Source organism: Hyaena hyaena, unplaced genomic scaffold (genome assembly GCF_003009895.1).
Source record: "Hyaena hyaena isolate Hyena2069 unplaced genomic scaffold, ASM300989v1 scaffold_132, whole genome shotgun sequence".
Lineage (NCBI taxonomy): Eukaryota > Metazoa > Chordata > Mammalia > Carnivora > Hyaenidae > Hyaena > Hyaena hyaena.
Window position 1 is genome coordinate 1,901,709 of NW_024080764.1, and position 18,883 is coordinate 1,920,591.

Below are 18,883 nucleotides of genomic sequence, written 5' to 3' on the forward strand. Positions count from 1 at the left end.
CTGTTTATGTGTGATCTTATATTTGATGATTAATTCTAAAAGTGTTTCAAAAGTGAAAATGTTATTTATTTTCAAAAAGGAGGGGATTGTATTCTAAAATTACTTCTAAATTTAAAGGATCTATTTTATATCTTTCATGGATAGTGGGGAGATTTCCTATAAATATAAGTTTACTCTGAAGTTACCAAAAAAGATTTAAAAAAATTTTTTTTTTTTTTTAATTTCTGAGAGAGAGAGAGACAGTGTGAGCAGGGGAGGGTCAGAGAGAGAGGGAGACACAGAATCTGAAACAGGCTCCAGGCTCTGAGCTGGCTGTCAGCACAGAGCCCGACACGGGGCTTGAACCCACAAACCATGAGATCATGACCTGAGCCGAATTCGAACGCCCAACCGACTGAGCCACCCAGGCGCCCCACCAAAAAAAGATTTTTGAAAACTGGCAAAATTTTATACACAACCACATAGCATACATTCTCATGCTTTGCAATCCTTGATGCATTGTAAGCTTCCAGGGTAGGAAATTTTCCTGATTATCTGGCTTTTGTAAATATAATTCAGATAACTTAGGGACCTCTCCCTTTAAAGCTTTCCATGTTGCCCTTAGAATTTAGGAGGAGAAAAGAACAAAAGAAAATACCACACAATTTCTTTCACTAAGTGGAATTTTACCAGGTTCAGTTCAAATCCTGTGCATCTCATCGCCTTTCTTGAATTATGTGAGGATTCTGCACTAATAAAACTTCCTGAATGGCTGTTCCCATTTCAAAAGCACCTCTGTTTTTTATGGGAGGAAATTTATTTTCTCAAGATCTTTACTTTTTGAAATCACCTACTACTTCTTGCTACGAGATGTCTGGCTCCAATTTTAGAACAAATGGTTCGAATTAGCACTTAAAATTTTATTACATATCTGCTTTATTAATCATTATGTTGGCCATTGGTAAAAAATTATGAATTGAACCAGGAAACATTAAATGTCTTTGTAAGTAAATATGACTTTCCTCCCTAAACGAGAGTTAAAAAAAAAAGTTTGTTTTCAATTTTCAAAATACTTGCACTCAATCCAAATAGCTGAAGATAACCTTACACCTTTTAGACTCTTGCAGAAAATGAAGAAATGTCTACAATAAGGGCCATTCCACAGTTTTTTAATTCAATGAAATTTAACTATGGAGACTTTATATAAAAATATCACAAAGCTTATTGTCCTGCTTTCAAAAGGATTTTCAGGATAAAAATTACTCATTAATCCTATGGAGTCATTCATTGATTAAAAGACACATTTATCAACTAACTGCTAGCACTGTATAGATTACAGTGGACATGTAGAACCATGATGGTGTTTTTCAACTACTCAAAGAAGCACATGTTAACAAGTCACAACTTTAAATTGAGGCACTCCTACGTAGAACATAAACTTTCTTGGAGAAATTTAAATCATGTGCCTTTTTCACTCTTGAAAGCTGATAAAAGGGAAAACGTTGCTCAATTTTCCAAAAACGATCTTTCTGCTCACAGTTTTTCAAACAAAATCCTTCCACAGACAACACTGGAAACTATCATTAAAGCTCATGTAAGCATCTCTAGGGAACCTAAATCCCAGGTGATAATTTCATACTCTCTAATACTTATGGTATATTCTCAAGTCAAGTTCTTAAATAGCAGTTGAAGTCTGGGAGCCAAAATGAGCCCAGTAGGTCACTATCAAGCTGGCAAACAGATACTGAGTCAAGTTTTCTATCCTTTACACCCAACTTGGGTCACATTCTCCTTTTTATCTATAATTATACTACTACAAATATAATACAAATTGTAATATGTAATACTATATATTACAATCATACAAGCTAAGGTTTGCGGTTTGAGGAAGAAATGGTTACTTATTCTTTCAGGATTCAGGTCATGAGCATTTCTGGGCAGGGCACCTAAGACCGGTGTGAGGCAGATGTCTTCTTAAACAACGAAAATTAATGTAGCATTCATTAAAAAGTAAAGAAAATAAAAATTGTGGGAGTTGAGACTTCTGGGAAATAGTAAGAGGCAAAGCGGTCTCTAAGAGGACTTGCTGTTCTGTTCTGGAAGCCTCTACTGAGAGCCAAGATGAAATTTAAAATATGATGGTGTTCTGACTCTGCCCTAAGTAACACAACAATATGTGAGATTCTCTTGGCTTCCCCTAAAGGCTGTCCATGTGACATAGGTGGCTCCCTCCTTGTCAGCCTGACCATAGATGGAAAACCCCTTTAGCACAGCTGAGAGAGCAGAGCCTTCTGCAACTGAAAAGCTGAGAGAAAACAAGCAAACGAAAAATGTTTAAAAATACCCACGCTAGGATAAAAATACTATAATTGATTTAATGAAGTGCAGATTCCAGATCACAGGATAAGTAGGCCCAAAAGAACACTCCCGGGGTTCCCTGACACCGCCGACCATGTTGAAACCTGAGCCTCTCTCTGGAGCTGGAGTAATTAAACCAAACCGCAGCTGAGCCCTTCCAGAAAGGCCGAAGTATCCTGCTCACCCCAAACTAGAAGTGCCTGCAAGTTTTAATGACGGCAGTCTGCTGCCGTGTTTTGAGTGCCCCTGTCTCCCCATCTTCTACTCCTCTGACAGACAATGGGGCCTCCAGGGATTAATTCTCTGGGTGCATTTGTGAACAACTGTAAAGTTCACAGCCTGTTGTCCTTAGTCACCACCTGTTTCCATCTTCTCTTGTTACCTTATTCTCTCATTTTTCACCTCTGGAGTGAGAGCTTTGTCTCCTCGGATACAACCTCTCAAAACTGCGTTTTCTAGCCGCCTCCATAAAATTTTTCTCTATGCCTTCTGAAATACTAGTTCACTGATCTGTACGACTTCCTTACCCTCTCTCACAGATTTTTCTCTTCACCTCGTGTCTTAATGGAAATCTGGCTTTTTCCTGAGAGTTCGTGAAAGTCTGGAAAAGGAAGAGGTGTGGGAAGGATACTTCCTGCCGTTCCAAACAATAACTCAGTAAATATATTTCTATTAAATTATATTTTTAGTTTATTTCTGAGAGAGAGTGAGAGAGAGACAGAGTGAGCAGGGGAGGGTCAGAGAGAGAGACACAGAGAATCTGAAACAAGCTCCAGGCTCTGAGCTGGCTGTCAGCACAGAGCCTGACGCGGGGCTCGAACCCACGAACTGTGAGATCATGACCTGAGCCGAAGTCGGACACATAACCGACTGAGCCACCCAGGCGCCCCAGTAAATATATTTGTTTAAATGGGTTGCTTATCCCATCATACAAAAATAAACCAAACCAAACCAAAATCCTAGTTCATTGAATAGGAATCATGTCACCCAGTTTGCAAATGGAAACTTTAGAATTTCTTCCTCTTTAGAAAATATAGTAATTAACAGCACTCAATTCCTATGGTCATTGTAAGATTAAACAAGTTAATACATTTGAGTGTTGAAACCTGAATTTGGTAGATAGTAAATGCTCAGTAAATGTCACCTGAGATTTTCCATGGCTGCCCCTCACTTCACTTATATCTCCTCCTCCAGTGAAAATGTCTCTATCTTTCTTTAGCATTGTCTTATAGGAGATCCTCAGTGTTGCTGGGATGGCTCTGCCTTTGAAATCTAAAGTTCACGTCTTATCCTGCCCTAACCTTGGATGTTTCCTACTGTATTAATTAGCTTACAAACTGAACCTCTTCCTCCATTTCTCTTTATCAGTCCTTTGCATCATCACTTCCTCCTCTATCCTACCTTCCATGTTCCATAAGTTGCTTGCCACATCCTCACTTTTCTTGTGTTACTGTCTTTGTGTTGCATTTAAGTGGCAAGCCTCAATTATGGATTAATATAATAGTCTACCATCTTCTTTATATACCAAGAGTAGACTTATAAATGCTTCAATTTACCCTCAACTGGCTCTCTAGAAAAAAGTCCATCCAAACTTCTGAACCTGCCCAATATGTTTTTTTTTTTTTCCCTCATCTGGTCTCTGCTCACCTCTCCAGTCCCATCTTGTACCATTGCCCATCTTATAGCCAAGCCCTCAAATGTATTCCAGAATTCTTAAGTTGTCTCCTGCTTCTGCATCTCTGCAGATGCTGTGTCCTCACATCTGGACTTTTCTCCATGCCTAGCCATTCCCCAATTCTCCCTCCTTATAGCCTCACTACCTCTGCTTGTACTAATACAATATCAATGTATTCATATCTATCTACACTTCCAGGGTTTAAGCTTCACAAAAGCATGGTCATGTCTTTATTCACAGTTCTATCCTCAGAGCTTAGTACAGTGAATTGAATAGGAGGTGGCCAAGACCAATTTATTCATGAAAACCTAAATTAAGGCTATACATACACAGGAAGAGGAAGGTTCTCCTTTTTCACCAATACCAACATCACTGATAAAAAATGCCAATTCTGTATAACAGAGAGACTGTGGACAACACAGGACACATTCTGAGCATTTAAAATCACTTTGTTTTCAGTCCCCTGAATTTTGACTGAATTTATTTAAATGGTATCTTCTGCTCATATTTTTTATCTCAAAGCATGTTCTGTGTTCCTTTTCTCCAAATCATTGACTAACACCATAATTAACAACACAGTACAAGGGCCCCAGAGCAATCCATAGTTGAAAGGAGATACTTAGTTATTCTGTGATTTAACCTGTTGCCTAGATGAAACAAACAAAAAACTCAAGTTCAGCATACAGCAGTAAAACAAAGTGAGGTCCAAAAAGTTTAAGAAATAAAAATTATCTTTACGATAAAAATTATATGATAAAATATATTTTATCACTGATAATCTTTCATTATACCAAACATTAACATTAAAGGGCTAACTTTACAATCTTAAAATTAGAAATGTTTTTTTTATTATTAATATGATATTTCACTATTTGCCTGATAATAGAATTTTTATTTTAATTGATCTAGGTTTTCTTCCTTCTTTCCTTCCTTCCTTCCTTCCTTCCTCTTTCTTTCTTTCTTTTCCTTCCTTCCTTCCTTCCTTCCTTCCTTCCTTCCTTCCTTCCTTCCTTTCTTTCTTTCTTTCTTTCTTTCTTTCTTTCTTTCTTTCTTTCTTTCTTTCATAATATCTGCAGATAGGGCACTGACCTACCAGTGATAATTATATTATTGTTTCAAAACAGCAGACAACTGTTAATATCATCTTACAGTTATACTGATTTTCACCGAATTTAAAGTCCTTAAAAATTTAGAGATTACTTGTGTGTGTGTGTGTGTGTGTGTTATGTTTGTGTATATATCATGTACTACTTTCTGCCACAGTCATATAAGATTAAATTCAAACCATTCTAGAGATATTAGAATTTCATTTGGTTCATAATAGCAGAAAGGAATATTGAACTATTATCGCTATCCTTACTATGCAACCATCCTTGTGATTTATTCAAATAAAATAATATCTCCAATACCTTAAACGCATTAGTTTAAATGCTTTTAAAACTTAGTAGTATTATTTCCATATGTTTGTTTAACTAATTAGAACATGAAAATTTATGGTAAAAATGGCAAATACATCACAATTAAGGAAAGCATTTTAGAACAAATAAAGTGGTGTAGGCAGGTTAAATTATCCTTTAATTTAGAACTCATTACTGGCTTAAATTCATTCAAGACAATTTGGTTTTACAATAGGACTAAGAAATGTAACATCAGGTTAGGAAAAGTGGATCTAGTTCATAATTGTGTGTTGGGTTAAAAATTAATCTCCACTTTAAATTCATTTAGAAGAAAGACTGGGGATTAAACCCACAACAATCCATAATATTCATAGCTTCGACCAGATGTTTCTGACAGACAGCTTCTTGAACTCTTCTGAGTTGAGAATGAATTCTGTGCAATAAGGGACTGCAAGTTCAGAGTGAAATATATCTTTGAATGTGCCGTCTACTTGGTGGCCTTGTGATCCTTACTGGGCAACCTTCAAGAAGACTGAAGTGTTCAAAGTGAGCATTAGCTGAGGTGAGGCAGGGGTTTTCTGCATTATCACTTTAGGTTGTACTACGGAGCCTTCAGAGGGCGCTCTCTCCTCTTTACTTCTGCCCACAAAACCTCATGAAATGTGCTTCTCAAATAATTTAGGAATTCAACACAGTTACATAGGGGCACTTGTCATCAAGTGTGTCACATAATGTGGAGGTTGGTAGATATAGTTGAAAATAGAAGTTTCAGATACTTCTCTAATTAAGCTACTCTTAACTAGTTTTATCAATTCAGCAACTATTTAGTGAGTAAGAAATATAAAGAAACATTTCATGCCTCACATACTTTGGAAAATATGCAAGAATATACATCCATCTCCGGTCATTAGTGAACCAAAGGACTTTCCTGCATCAGTGATGACATATGTATGTCAAGTCCTGGCATGGCATTACTTGTCTATTTGGCTGGTATAACCTTCATAGCTAAGGCAATAAGAAACGACTCTGAAGTCTGTTTCTTTGAACAATATTCTATTATGTTTGCCCTAACATTAAAAACAAAAATAAAATGCATGTAAAATAGCATTCGGGTAAGCAATGCCTAGTTCATCTTTTCTACTAGATCAGCATTTCTCGACCACAGCACCAGTGACATTTTGGGCCAGATTATTCTTTATTGTGGGACTTGTCCTGTGTATAGTCAGCCGCTTGGCAGCAGTCTTAGCCTCTCCCCACCAGAAGTCAGTAGCACCTAAGTCCCCAAATGTGGCAAAGAAAAACATCTCCTGACTTTGCCAAATGTCTGTCTGGGACCAGGAGAGGCTGAACTGGCCCCGGTGAAGAACCACTGCGCCGCACTAACTGTGGATCTGGTGGGCACCACATATCAGATACAGACCTGAATATTTGAGAATGAAGATAAATATGGGAAGGGGAGGTGGAAGACAGAGGAATAGACAATTACAATAACGAGACTAACACTGTTTTCACTTAGATACACAGAAATACAAAACAACAGTAACAACAAGAAACAACAACACACACACATACACACACACACACACACACACACACACACACAATGGCTATTGAGTAAAAAAAAAAGAAAGAAAGAAAAAAATGGAATGAGTGTATTTAAGGTCCAAAAAGGGAAATGAACGCAAGCTTTCATGTCGGGGAGGCCTGGGGGGTTTGCATTCCATTTTGCAACCCTCAGGTCCTGTGACCTTGAACATTGTGCTCATTGTCCCTAAGCTTCATTTTCATGCACTGTTAAAAAGGGGATTCCTGGGGTGCCTGGATGGCTCAGTTTGGTTAAGCAGTTGACTTCAGTTCAGGTCGTGATCTCAGGGTTCTTAAGTTGGAGACCTGCACTGGGCTCTGTGCTCACAACTCAGAGCCTGGAGCCTGCTTTGGATTCTGTATCTGGCTCTCTCTCTGCTTCTCCCCTGCTTGTTCTTTCTCTGTCTCTGTCTCTCTGCCTCTGTCTCTCCCCCTCAAAAATAAATAAATACATTTAAAAAAAGAGGGGGAGGTGATTCATACTTCAAGGCTGCTATTGGGAAGATTATAACTGTACAAACACCTAGCATAAAACCAGTGGGCCCTCAAAAAAATACAGTACTTTTTTTTTAATGTTTTACTTATTTCTAGGAGAGAGAGAGAGAGAGATAGTGTGAGCAGGGGAGGGTCAGAGAGAGAGGGAGTCACAGACTCCGAAACAGGCTCCAGGCTCTGAGCTGGCAGTCAGCACAGAGCCCGACGCGGGGCTCGAACCCACGAACCGCGAGATCATGACCTAAGCGAAAGTCAGACGCTTAACCGACTAAGCCACCCAGGCGCCCCGAAAATACAGTACTTTTTATTATTTTAATACAATTTCTTATAAAGATAAATTGTTTTAGAGGCACTCCGCTGGCTCAGTCCATATAGCATGTGACTTTTGATCTTTCCGGGTTGGGAGTTTGGGCCCTATATTGAGTGAAGAGAATACTTAAGCACAAAATCTTAAAAAAAAAAAAAAAAAAAAAAAAAAAGAATTATTTCAGTGTAGTAGTTTAGAGAGTGGACTTGAAGGCTAAGGTGTCTACCTGGGTTCACTCTAACACTTGAATTTGCTCTTCAGATTCCTCCTTTGTAGCATAAGAATGATAAAAACACTCATTTCATAAAGAAACCGTGAAGCTCAAATGAGTTGTCTACATGTAAAGTACTTGAAAAATTGGCTATTGTTCCCTCAAGCAATTTGAAGATACACATTTCTTCTAACCTAACATCTCTGACATTAGAAATCATTTCCCACAGATGACATTATATTTGATTGGACAATTTTTTTTTCTCCTTCACTGAGAGAAAGTACTGCCAGATCTTTCAAACAATTCCAACCTGAATTCAGTGACTTCTCATATTATCATGTGATTAAAAATAATAGGTTAAACAAATTTTTGACATCTGTATTTACTAAAGACAATACCTCTTATCCAGGCACCCAACTTGTAAACCTCAGTATTAATTTTATCCCATCTTTCCCCGAGAATCCTGATATAGAATCTATCTCTTTAAGGGAAACAAAACAAAACAAAACAAAACAAAAACCAAACCAAACCAAAAAAAAAACAACAATTTTTTATATTGCTATTTTTATGTTTACAGGAAATAACTATCCCTTAACTACCTTTAAAACACCTTCTTACCAGGTATGCCTACTTCCGAACATTCTCTACTCCAAACTACCCTACATAAAATTTGAGAATCAGTTTTTTAAAGATAGAGACAAAGATATATTTCTATTGAATATGCTCCAGAGAATCCCCATTTCATAGTGTGTTCAGGATAAACACTTCACTTGGAATTAGAGGCTTTCATAATAAAGCCTCAACTAACCTTGTTGGCCTTAAGTGCTATTCCACTCCACTCCAGGCAAACGGAATCACTAATTGTTGGTGTATTCTTTCCGCCACCAAAGGTTTTTCATCCAGCTTCTATCTCTTGGAATGGTCTTTGCAGCTCCACTTATGAGAATTCTATTCTCCTTTCTAGACCCATCTCTAACATCACATGGGACTTAAGCAGCTTTTCCTTTCTACAACTTTAAAGAGTCTGGTACATCATATTTTTTTATTTACTTTGCTTTATTAATAATTAATATTACACATATCTCATACCCTCTCCTCAAATCATTGAGAACAAACTCATCTTTTTAAATCAGTTGCACTATCAACACTAAAAATGTTCAATGAATATGTATGATTCTTTTTGAATTTTTGAAATGTATCTTTAGTCCACATTAGAAATGTTTATTATTCCTTAGAGAGAATTGCCATCTTGCTGTAAATTGTGTTCATAGTAAGGATAAAGATATTTTGTTTCCCTCTATAGAATTCTTCAAATACAGGGAAGAGTTCTGATTGACTTTTTTGCTTCTATTATTTGTGGTATAAATGTTGAACAAAACTTTTCAACATTTTTAATGGATGGTTAAATGGATGAAGTATTTATAGTCTCCACCAAATGTATCTTTTATTAAAGGAAGTGCCATTTCCACACTGAGATCTTTTCATGGATCTATCCTATAGATTTATATGATGAATCACTTCCCAGAAGAGACTTCTAGTACTTTAATTTCTTGGCAAGGGTTCACTGTGTCCCACTACTAAGTAGCCCCCATGCCTAAATATGTCGTTTGAGAATGAAGCTCCAATGAGTTGATGCTATGTACCAACTAAAGTAGATTTCTGAAATAATTGATTCTATTCTGTGGAGTAGGGTATGTTCTTACAATGCTTCAAAAGCATTTATTTTTTGTCTCTGTGGCAATTGTATCTCCTTCACACACTAACGAAGACATAACTCTCATTCACCATGTTATCACGATACTAGGTCTCAGGTTATTCTTTGTTTCTTTTTTTCCCTCTTTCTCTTTCAATTCATACCAGTTGATTTGAATAACTGGGTTGAACAACAACTTTTCCAGAAGGACCATTATAAGAAAGAATACTAATGATAATGATAATAATAATGATGATGACGATAGTCCTAAACTTGAGGAAATACAAAGTCTAGAAAGACTCATTTCTGTCAGGGTTGCCTGGGTGGCTCAGTTGGTTATGCTGACTCTTGACTTTGGCTCAGGTCATGATTTCACAGTTTGTGAGAACCCTGGACTGGGTTCTGTGCTGACATTGTGGAACCTGCTTGGGGTTCTCTCCCTCCCTCTTTCTATGGCCCTCCCCAACGCATGTGCCCTCTCTCTCTTCTTTCAAAAATAAACAAATAAATAAATAAATAAGCATAAAAAAATCTTTAGCAATCAGTCTTGTCCGCCAACTCACAACTGCCTATCGAACTGTTAATAAGCAAATATTATCAAGAAAATATAAAATAATGCTCTTTTAGTAAACTTAACCATTGCCTAAGTGTCATTAGACAATGCAGATGAAAAGAGGAATTACATTATCATGCTCTAGAAAAATTCATAGCTCTAGATTTATATACCTATACTATAATTCTCTTAGCAAGCATTTTTTTAGCTTCATTTGTATTTCCAGTGACTTCATCTTTATTTCCAGATACAGTAATAAGAATTCAAGAATATGTTAAAATAAAATATTCTGTGATGATCAACACAGGATTATTTTAAATTCTGTTTCAGTGGGCTGTGGAAAATAATGATAATTTTTTAAATGATGCAAACTTATGGATTACTATATAATCCATTATATTGCATAATGCAATATAATGCAAGGATTATATAGTACTGATCCATTATGCAATATAATGGATTATATAGTACTGATAAGTGCCACTATGATAAAAGTTATAAAATCATTAATATATACTTTATTACACAGATATATTTTTGTGAACATCTATTAGGCAAGCATTTTCCAAGCTGCCTTTTCCTCATCTTTAATCCCAATGGAGAATGGAAAAAAAAATGGTTCCCACCCATTTTTAAGAGTGTGGGCCTTGAAGCCAGTCATCCTAGATACCTTACTTGATAACTGACTTCATCTTACTTACCCTCTCTGTGTCTCATGTTTTTATTTGCTATGTGGGAATAACAATAGTATTTATATCATAAGGTTGCCATAAGGATAAATGTTTTAATGTAAAATTCCTAGAATAGGTATGGCATAGAATAACATGATGTAAATATATCTATTAATATTATATTTACAGGAAAGGAAAATGCGATAAAAACAACTCTTTTGAATGAATATTAGACTTTTCCTATTAAAAAAAAAACCTAAGTAAGCCTTCAGGGTCAAAGGCAATTTTAAATTAAAAAAATGTCCATATGTACATAAAAATCTGACAGAATATATGCAAAACATGAATAAAAAGTAGTTGTCAGTGATAAATGGTTTTATGAGTAAGTTTACTTTTCTTCATTAGGCCCATCCATTTCAAATTTCTGGGTTTTTTCTTCCTCCTATAAAAATGTGCTATACTATTTAAAGTGTTTTGAGTTATTGCCATTCACAGAATCATACCATTTCAGAATTTAAAGGCACCAAAGAAGCCATCAAATACAACTTACACATTTGCAGGTGTAGACTCTAGTACTCAAAATATTATGCTAATGATTTAAAACAGCATGATGCATTTTGGCAGAGCTGGGATAAGATTGTTAATCTCCTAAATGCAACTTTACCTTGTAGGCCCACATTGCAATTACAACTTATTAAGAACAGCAACAGCAAAAATCAATCAGACGCATATCTTAAGAAAAACCCCTGGGTGATTAAAAATCATCTAAGTGATTCTAACCACAAACTGTCATATGAAGGCAAGGATTTGTGTTAATATAGTCAATTAAACAACTTTCTCTTTCTTATTTTTTTTTTAAATTTATTTATTTGTTTTGATAGAGAGAGCTGGAGAGGGGCAGAGAGAGGGAGACAGAGAATCCTAAGCAGACTCTGTGATTTCAGCATGGAGCCCAACGCAGGGCTCAACTCACAAACCATGAGATCATGACTATGAATCAAAACCAAGAGTCAGATGCTTAATCAACGGGGCCACCCAGGAACCCCTCCTTTTTTTTTTTTTTAATTTATTTTGAGAGGGAGAGGGAGAAAGAGAATCCTAAGCAGGCTCCTCACTGTGGATGTTGATCTCAATATGGGGTTTGTTCTCAACCGTGAGATCATGACCTGAGCTGAAACCAAGAGTCAGATGCTCGACTGAGCCACCACCAGGTGCCCCAACGTTCTCCTTCTTATATTTTGTGTACAGCTGAGGTAATAATCTAGGTACTAGATAGTGTGTCTCCTATGGTAAATATCTGATATATCCTCCTGTGGCTTGATACAAAGACTATCTCTTGGTGACCCTTGGCTTGTCCTATGACTTAGGCTAAGTGAAATGTTGCCCTAGTCCTAATCTCTGCCTAGGGAATTCTCTAACATGCCACACTTTGACGGAAGAAACAAACCTTCCCTGGCTCCCATGTTGGACAACACCCACATGCCAATGACAGGTGGCACTCAGGCAGATCCTTTTGCTCTGCAAACTGGCACCTGGTCTTGGCTCTTCCCTGACACAACACAAGAGCTGTCAGTTAATGGACATCTTTGACTTCGAGGCATTTCACATTCCAAGTGTGTCCCAGCTTGTTAGCTGACCACTGGCCAGAACCCAAATTGGATGCCAGTTCCTGCATTGTCCCTGAGCTGAGATTCTCAACAGATGGGCCAGTGTGGTCACAGGATGAGGTAACTTGCAGGCCTCAACCTAGGTGGCAATTAGTTTTGTGTTAACAGCAACTATTAGCACCTATTTGATGAAAACACAGAGAGTACCATTTGGGCATCCCTTTGAAAGTTGCTAATTAATCCTGTTTGTAAACAAAATCTATATCTTCTGCTTCCAAGAAGGTAACCTTGACATGGTCCAAATATAGATTTTCAAAACACAAAGACACTTTATGTGTGGCTTATGAAATTGGCCTGAAAATTACACTTAACATTACTATAAAGTTATTCATAATATAGCATTTCTGATTATCTAAAATTTTATCAAATATAGAATTTGTCAGTGACTCAAGTCCATAAACAATTAATAATCACATAATTACAAAGCCCTTTAATTTAAAGTACATGTTTTATACTTGATAGGTTCTAAATCAAGTCCTAGCTCTAACATGTATTAAAGTGTGACTTTGGAAGCAAGTTACTTAAGCTTCTGATTCTATATCTCTCAAATGAGGAGTCATATTATTCTAGAACACTATTTAAATTAGTATAATTAACATATGCAAAGTAAGAGTGCATGACAAATAGCCCTTCAAAATTACTTGCTTTTATTGTTACATAATCTTTTTACGCAGTGACTTTTCTTATTATTAACACACAAATTATATGATATAATGTGTGAAATTTGAAAGTCCCAACCCAGATATCTTCTTGCACTAGGGCTACAGTAAAATGCGTGGACCATGTACAGTCTTTGAGAGGGAGAAAAATTGGGGGTAACTTTCAGACTTGGCAAACTGGCTGGCAAAATTTGTAAATAATAAATAAATAATATAAATATTCTTTATAAATAATAGTATATTAAAATATATTAGTAATAATATTAATAATAAATATATGATTTAAAAGCAAAAATGGTATCTATTGAATCAGTAAGATTTTATGTTTCTATAGAAATTGATTGGCCAAAGAAACTGAGTATCCATAGAAATTGTATACTCTATATTTTTCACCTTTACTATGTTTTCCTTGTAGTTTTCTATAGCTAATAAATGCCACCAACCAGATGAGTTTAAAAATTGGAGCTCTTGTTAAGTGTATCCAGTGTATACTATTTACAGTGCTTTAAAAGAGTTATATCATTTTCATAACCCTTTGAGTTAGAACGGATGGCATAATTATTCACCCTGTACAAATGAGTCAAAGTGTAGGTTAGTCATTAGGCCCACTGCATTGCTGGTCCATTTCTTCAGAATGTAAAACACAAAGAGTTTAAATATCTTCTTCAAGGTCACACTCCTAGTTAGTGGTAGGGAAATCTGTCAAACACCATTTCCAGAACGTGGTAGTATAACTAAGCTGATTAAATGGTTGAACAGTGTCAGAACAAGCCTAAAGTTTAACATCTCTGACGATGACCTCAATATTCTTCATGTGATTCGTTGCTATATTAAAAGATCTCCCTGTAATTATCCATGTAGTTCTATTTTTTTTCCAGACAGATATGGTAAAGGCATCAATATAGCTAAAAAATCATAGAGTATTCATTAACACATTTCTTTATATTTCTGAGCCTTAGGGACCAATTCACATTTCAGGTGTCACAAACAATGTTTCTATACATTGTTTTTCTCCTGCTCTCAGGTCTTTCTGTTCTTAAAAATTTTTTTTAATTGACTAATCTTGACCAGCCTACCAATCAGCGTGGTTATTTGTCAGGAACCCAAATTACCACACGTCCTTGAAGCGCACGCTGTATGTGAAGAAGGCCCATCTCCTCAGCAGGATGGCGGAGCACCTGTTCAGCATCTCCGCATCACAGAAGCACATTCTCTAAACAATGGAGCTTCAAAACAATTAATGTAAGAACATTTTCCAGGGCTAAGTGAAAAGAGCCACTTAGTGTAAAAAATGCCACAAAAAAAGAGAATTATAAGTGGTTCTATTCAGTTTCTTTTCTTAAGGATTCATGTATTTATGTGAATCTCACATTTCATGGAACTAAGAACTCTAAAAAATCTCTCTTAAAATAGACTTGCACTTCAGAGAAAGGAATTTGTCAGTGGCTTCAAGGAAATTGATAGAATTTTCCACCATATATCTTGCAACTCTTATTCTCTAGTCCTTTTTCTATTTTTTATGAAATATTCATGAATTATATCTACTATGTGCAAGCCATCAACCACATTTAGAATTTTCAGGCATACATAAGAATGTAAATGGCATATTTTATTTCCTTTTTGCTCCGACAAGCTATTATGAACGTTCCTTTCTGTACTCTAGATCTTTATTAAGAAAGTTAGTGTCACTTTAGAGTTGGTTCATAAAGTAAATAAAAAGGAAATGAAAAAATCATGGAGCTAACCATATATTGATATAACTAAAAATGATACGAATGGTAAAGGATGCTAACTCTCCCATTTACAATTCTTTAAAATACTGGGAATAATTAACTGAAACACAATCTGTACTGACAAGCCCAGATAAGAAATTACAATTAGATTAATCATACTACTTCTTAACTAATTTCTGAGAAGAGATATTTTTATTCTCCTCACTCAGGTTGAACAGAATATTGTAGTGTTGGTATATTTTAATTTAATTTTTATTTTTTCTATTGTGAATTTATTATGTTCTATTTCTTTTTTACATTAGAACACAGTATTTTTCATAAAGCTTCAGAATTTATATGCATATTATATTTATTTTTTATTTTGGTATGACAAAAATATACACTATCCCTATGGTAAGATGGGGCATAGCACAGATGAAATATCATCACAGTATTATAAATACTGGCAACTTTTATCACATAAGATACTTTATGGAAAGATGCAGTGAAGGCACCTGGTCATCAAGGGAGTATTAATCTAGGTTTGCCTGTGAAAAAGATGTACTACCCAAGGAAGAAATTAGGAGTATTTTAGATCTGAGTTTCTTTAATATATTCAGTATGTAAATACTTTTATATATCACCCATCTGGTTAACATAAAATAAAAAATAAACAATAACAGTATATTAATCTTGTTTACATATATTTTTTAACAGACTAATGAGCATTAAAAATATAGGAGGCACTTAATAAATGTAGGTAAATCTGAAAGTGTACCTTAACAATTGAAATTATGCTTTAACAAAACTGGCATTAAAAAATAATAATAATCATTATACAGGCACCTGGGTAGCTCAGTCAGGTAAGTGTTCACCTCTTGATTGCAGCGAAGGTCATGATCTCAGGGTTGTGAGCTCAAGCCTTGCACTAGGCTCAGAGTAGAGCATGGAGCCTGCTTGGGATTTTCTCTCTGTCTCTCTCTCTCTCTCTCTGCCCCACCCCATCTTGTTCTCTCTCTCTCTCTCTCTCTCTCAAAAATAAATAAATTTAAAAATAAATAATCATTATAAACAAAAAAGTCTTTCCCCTCTTTCCCTTATCTACCATTTTGTTCCCTCTGCCCACTTCATTTTCATATTGGTGTGTAAAACTGCTGTCCCTAATGGATGAGTTGGTGTTCCTTTATTTGAGTATATACATAATGAGACTCTCTGGAAAAAAATATATTGATTCTTGACACAGTCACAAACAAAAGCAGTGACTTCGTTTTACTTCCTAGAACTTTCATTTGTGAAATGGTAGTATCTTCAAAAGTTTCTGCAAGCAATGAACATTTTGACAGTTGCATATATAAAATAAAGTCTCCTTCCTATTTTGTCCCTTTGTTATATGGAAAATAGTCAAATAAACAACTTCTCCCTAGATGGGCATTAGGGTTTGCTCTTCTTAGGAAGAGCCTCACCAGACACTCATCTAATCAAAAAAATATCTTTAATACAACTCATCAAGGGTACCTTTTAATTTTATTAAAGATAAGTACTGAGAAAGGTCAGGAGTTTAAAGGCTAAATAAAAAAAAGAGGTATATGAGTACTACTAAAAAATATATCTTCCCAGTAAAGGGAAAAAAAAAAAAAACCACTCCCTTAATTCATCTCTGGTTACTGCAAGTTTGGCACAGATATCTTCTGTGCTTAAAGGTTAAATAGCTATCACAGCATTTCATAAATTTAAACTTGAATTGAAAAGCTTTTCTTGTCTCCAAAAGAAAAATAGTCACATATTACTTACATAGTAATTACAGGCTATGCAGCTGCCCTACAAACCTTTACTATAAATGTGTTAAGCATGAACCACTACACAAACCTTATTCAAATTGCATTAAATGTTAAGCCAAAGAAATGTCATCCTCCACACTACTTCACACAATTGCTTACACAAGAACAATGGCCATCTCCCTAGTCTGAGACTTAAATAATATAATAGAATCAATGTTGTTGATTTAGGCTATGGTTGGTTAAAAGTCATTACTGTTATTCCTCACCAAGTAAAGAGGTCTATTTCTCCCTTATTATGCATAAGTGAAGCTTATGCTAATGCCTACAAATCTAAGAATGAATAAGCTTCTTTGAAATACCACTTAAAGATGGAGAATTCATGAAACAGTACATGGCTTCTATCATGATAAAAATATTGACCTCAATTTCTATATTGCACTGATCCTTACTTTAAGCCTTTCTAACATGCAATTTAAAGCTGATACAGCATTTCCATTTGCTTAATACTTTAAAAATATCTAGCTGGCCACACAAAGCACTGTAGTGGTATCATGCCAGTAATGGAAGAATGAAGAGGCCGGAAACCTATGAAAATGTTTTAAAGAAAGTTAATGGAAGTAAGATTTCTCAAAATCTCAACCTTGCCTTCAGAGGTCTTTATATCATCCATCCTAAGCACATAGTATTAATAGTTTTGTTTGATTTTTATGTATTATTTGAACTTGGAAGCAAATGAATTTGGTAAGATTGGAGAATATTATAGCAACTAAAGGTGTCAGGCTTATGACCTAACACCTAGAGAAATCTGGGAACAAATTAAACTGGGCTTGATTTGATTTTATTTTACCATGATTCAAAGACATAGAGCCATTAAAATGAAGCACACCATTACCACTTTCTATTTTTGAAACTTTTGTAAACTTGATCTTGTTTAATGATTAAAAATTGCAGAATCATGAGGGATGTTAGACATCATTAACTTCAGACATCACATGATAACAAGGGCATTCTCTGTGGCTTTCTTGCTAACACCCCACAAATCCAGTCTAACCATGAGAAAACATGAAACAAATCCCAGTTTCAGGTACCTGGCCGATAGCCCTTAAGGCTGTCAAGGTAAAAAAAAATGAAAGACTGGGGAAACATGACAATCAAATGCAATATTCTATAATATCTAACTAAATAAATAGCCTCAATTGGATTCTGGAGCAGAAGGAAGACATTAATGAAAAAAAAATGGTGAAAGCAAAATTATGTATGAACTATAATCATTATGTATTACCATTTTGTTCATTTGGAGTAATAAATGTTTCCTAGTAATGTAAAATGTTAATAATAATAAGGACAACTGAATATCAGACATATGGAAATTCTCTATATTATCTTCTTAACTTTTCTATAATTCTGAAAATATTCTAAAAGTTTTTGTTTGTTTAATGGACAACACTATTTACTCAAACTAATTGAAAATTAACCTTTATCTACTCTAGGCTATATTTTACTGTATAATTCAGCTCTCAATCTCACGTCAATATTTTTAAATTACATTTTAACTGTTCTCAGCCCGAAAACTCTTCTTCCGTTTTAACTTACTTCTCCATTGAGAAGACTTGAGGAACCTCACATTTACAAACCCCTGTAACAACACTCCTTTAAAACCTGATGTCTAATGGCAAAGTGACATAGAGGTAACTTTCCTTACAGTACAGGCTAAAAGGTTACTCAGATTAAACATTTTACTTGTTTTCTTTCTGTAGATTGCAAAGAATGTCTCATTGACTGTTAAAGACGTTTGGTTCATTTGAGGCCAGTGCTGTTGATTTTATGACTTTAGAAAATATAGTATCAGACACAAGGATAAATAAATCAAGATTTTGAAATGAATGCATAAATTCAGGAAAGTAGAGCAGTTGCTGGTGAAAGCAGATAAAAGGAAATTGATGTCTGTGAAAGCATGTTTAATTTCAGTCAGTTGAATGACACCAAATTTCTTTCTTTTTAGAAAAATATTACAAAAAAGGCAGAATGTCATATCTCATTTAGATGATGACTGCAGTTGGTTTGATGGTCACAGTTTCAGAAGGTAAGGCTAGGAGGAAGGCAAAACTAATCTAGATTTGCTCATCATATGGAGGGGAAAAAAC

The 18,883-nt window shown here is 35.4% G+C and overlaps 1 protein-coding gene across 1 annotated transcript in view; it reads right to left on the reverse strand.

The window, feature by feature from the left end:
- ROBO2 (roundabout guidance receptor 2) overlaps window positions 1-18,883 on the reverse strand; it is a 610,598-nt gene that overhangs the window by 143,019 nt on the left and 448,696 nt on the right. The window lies entirely within an intron of this gene.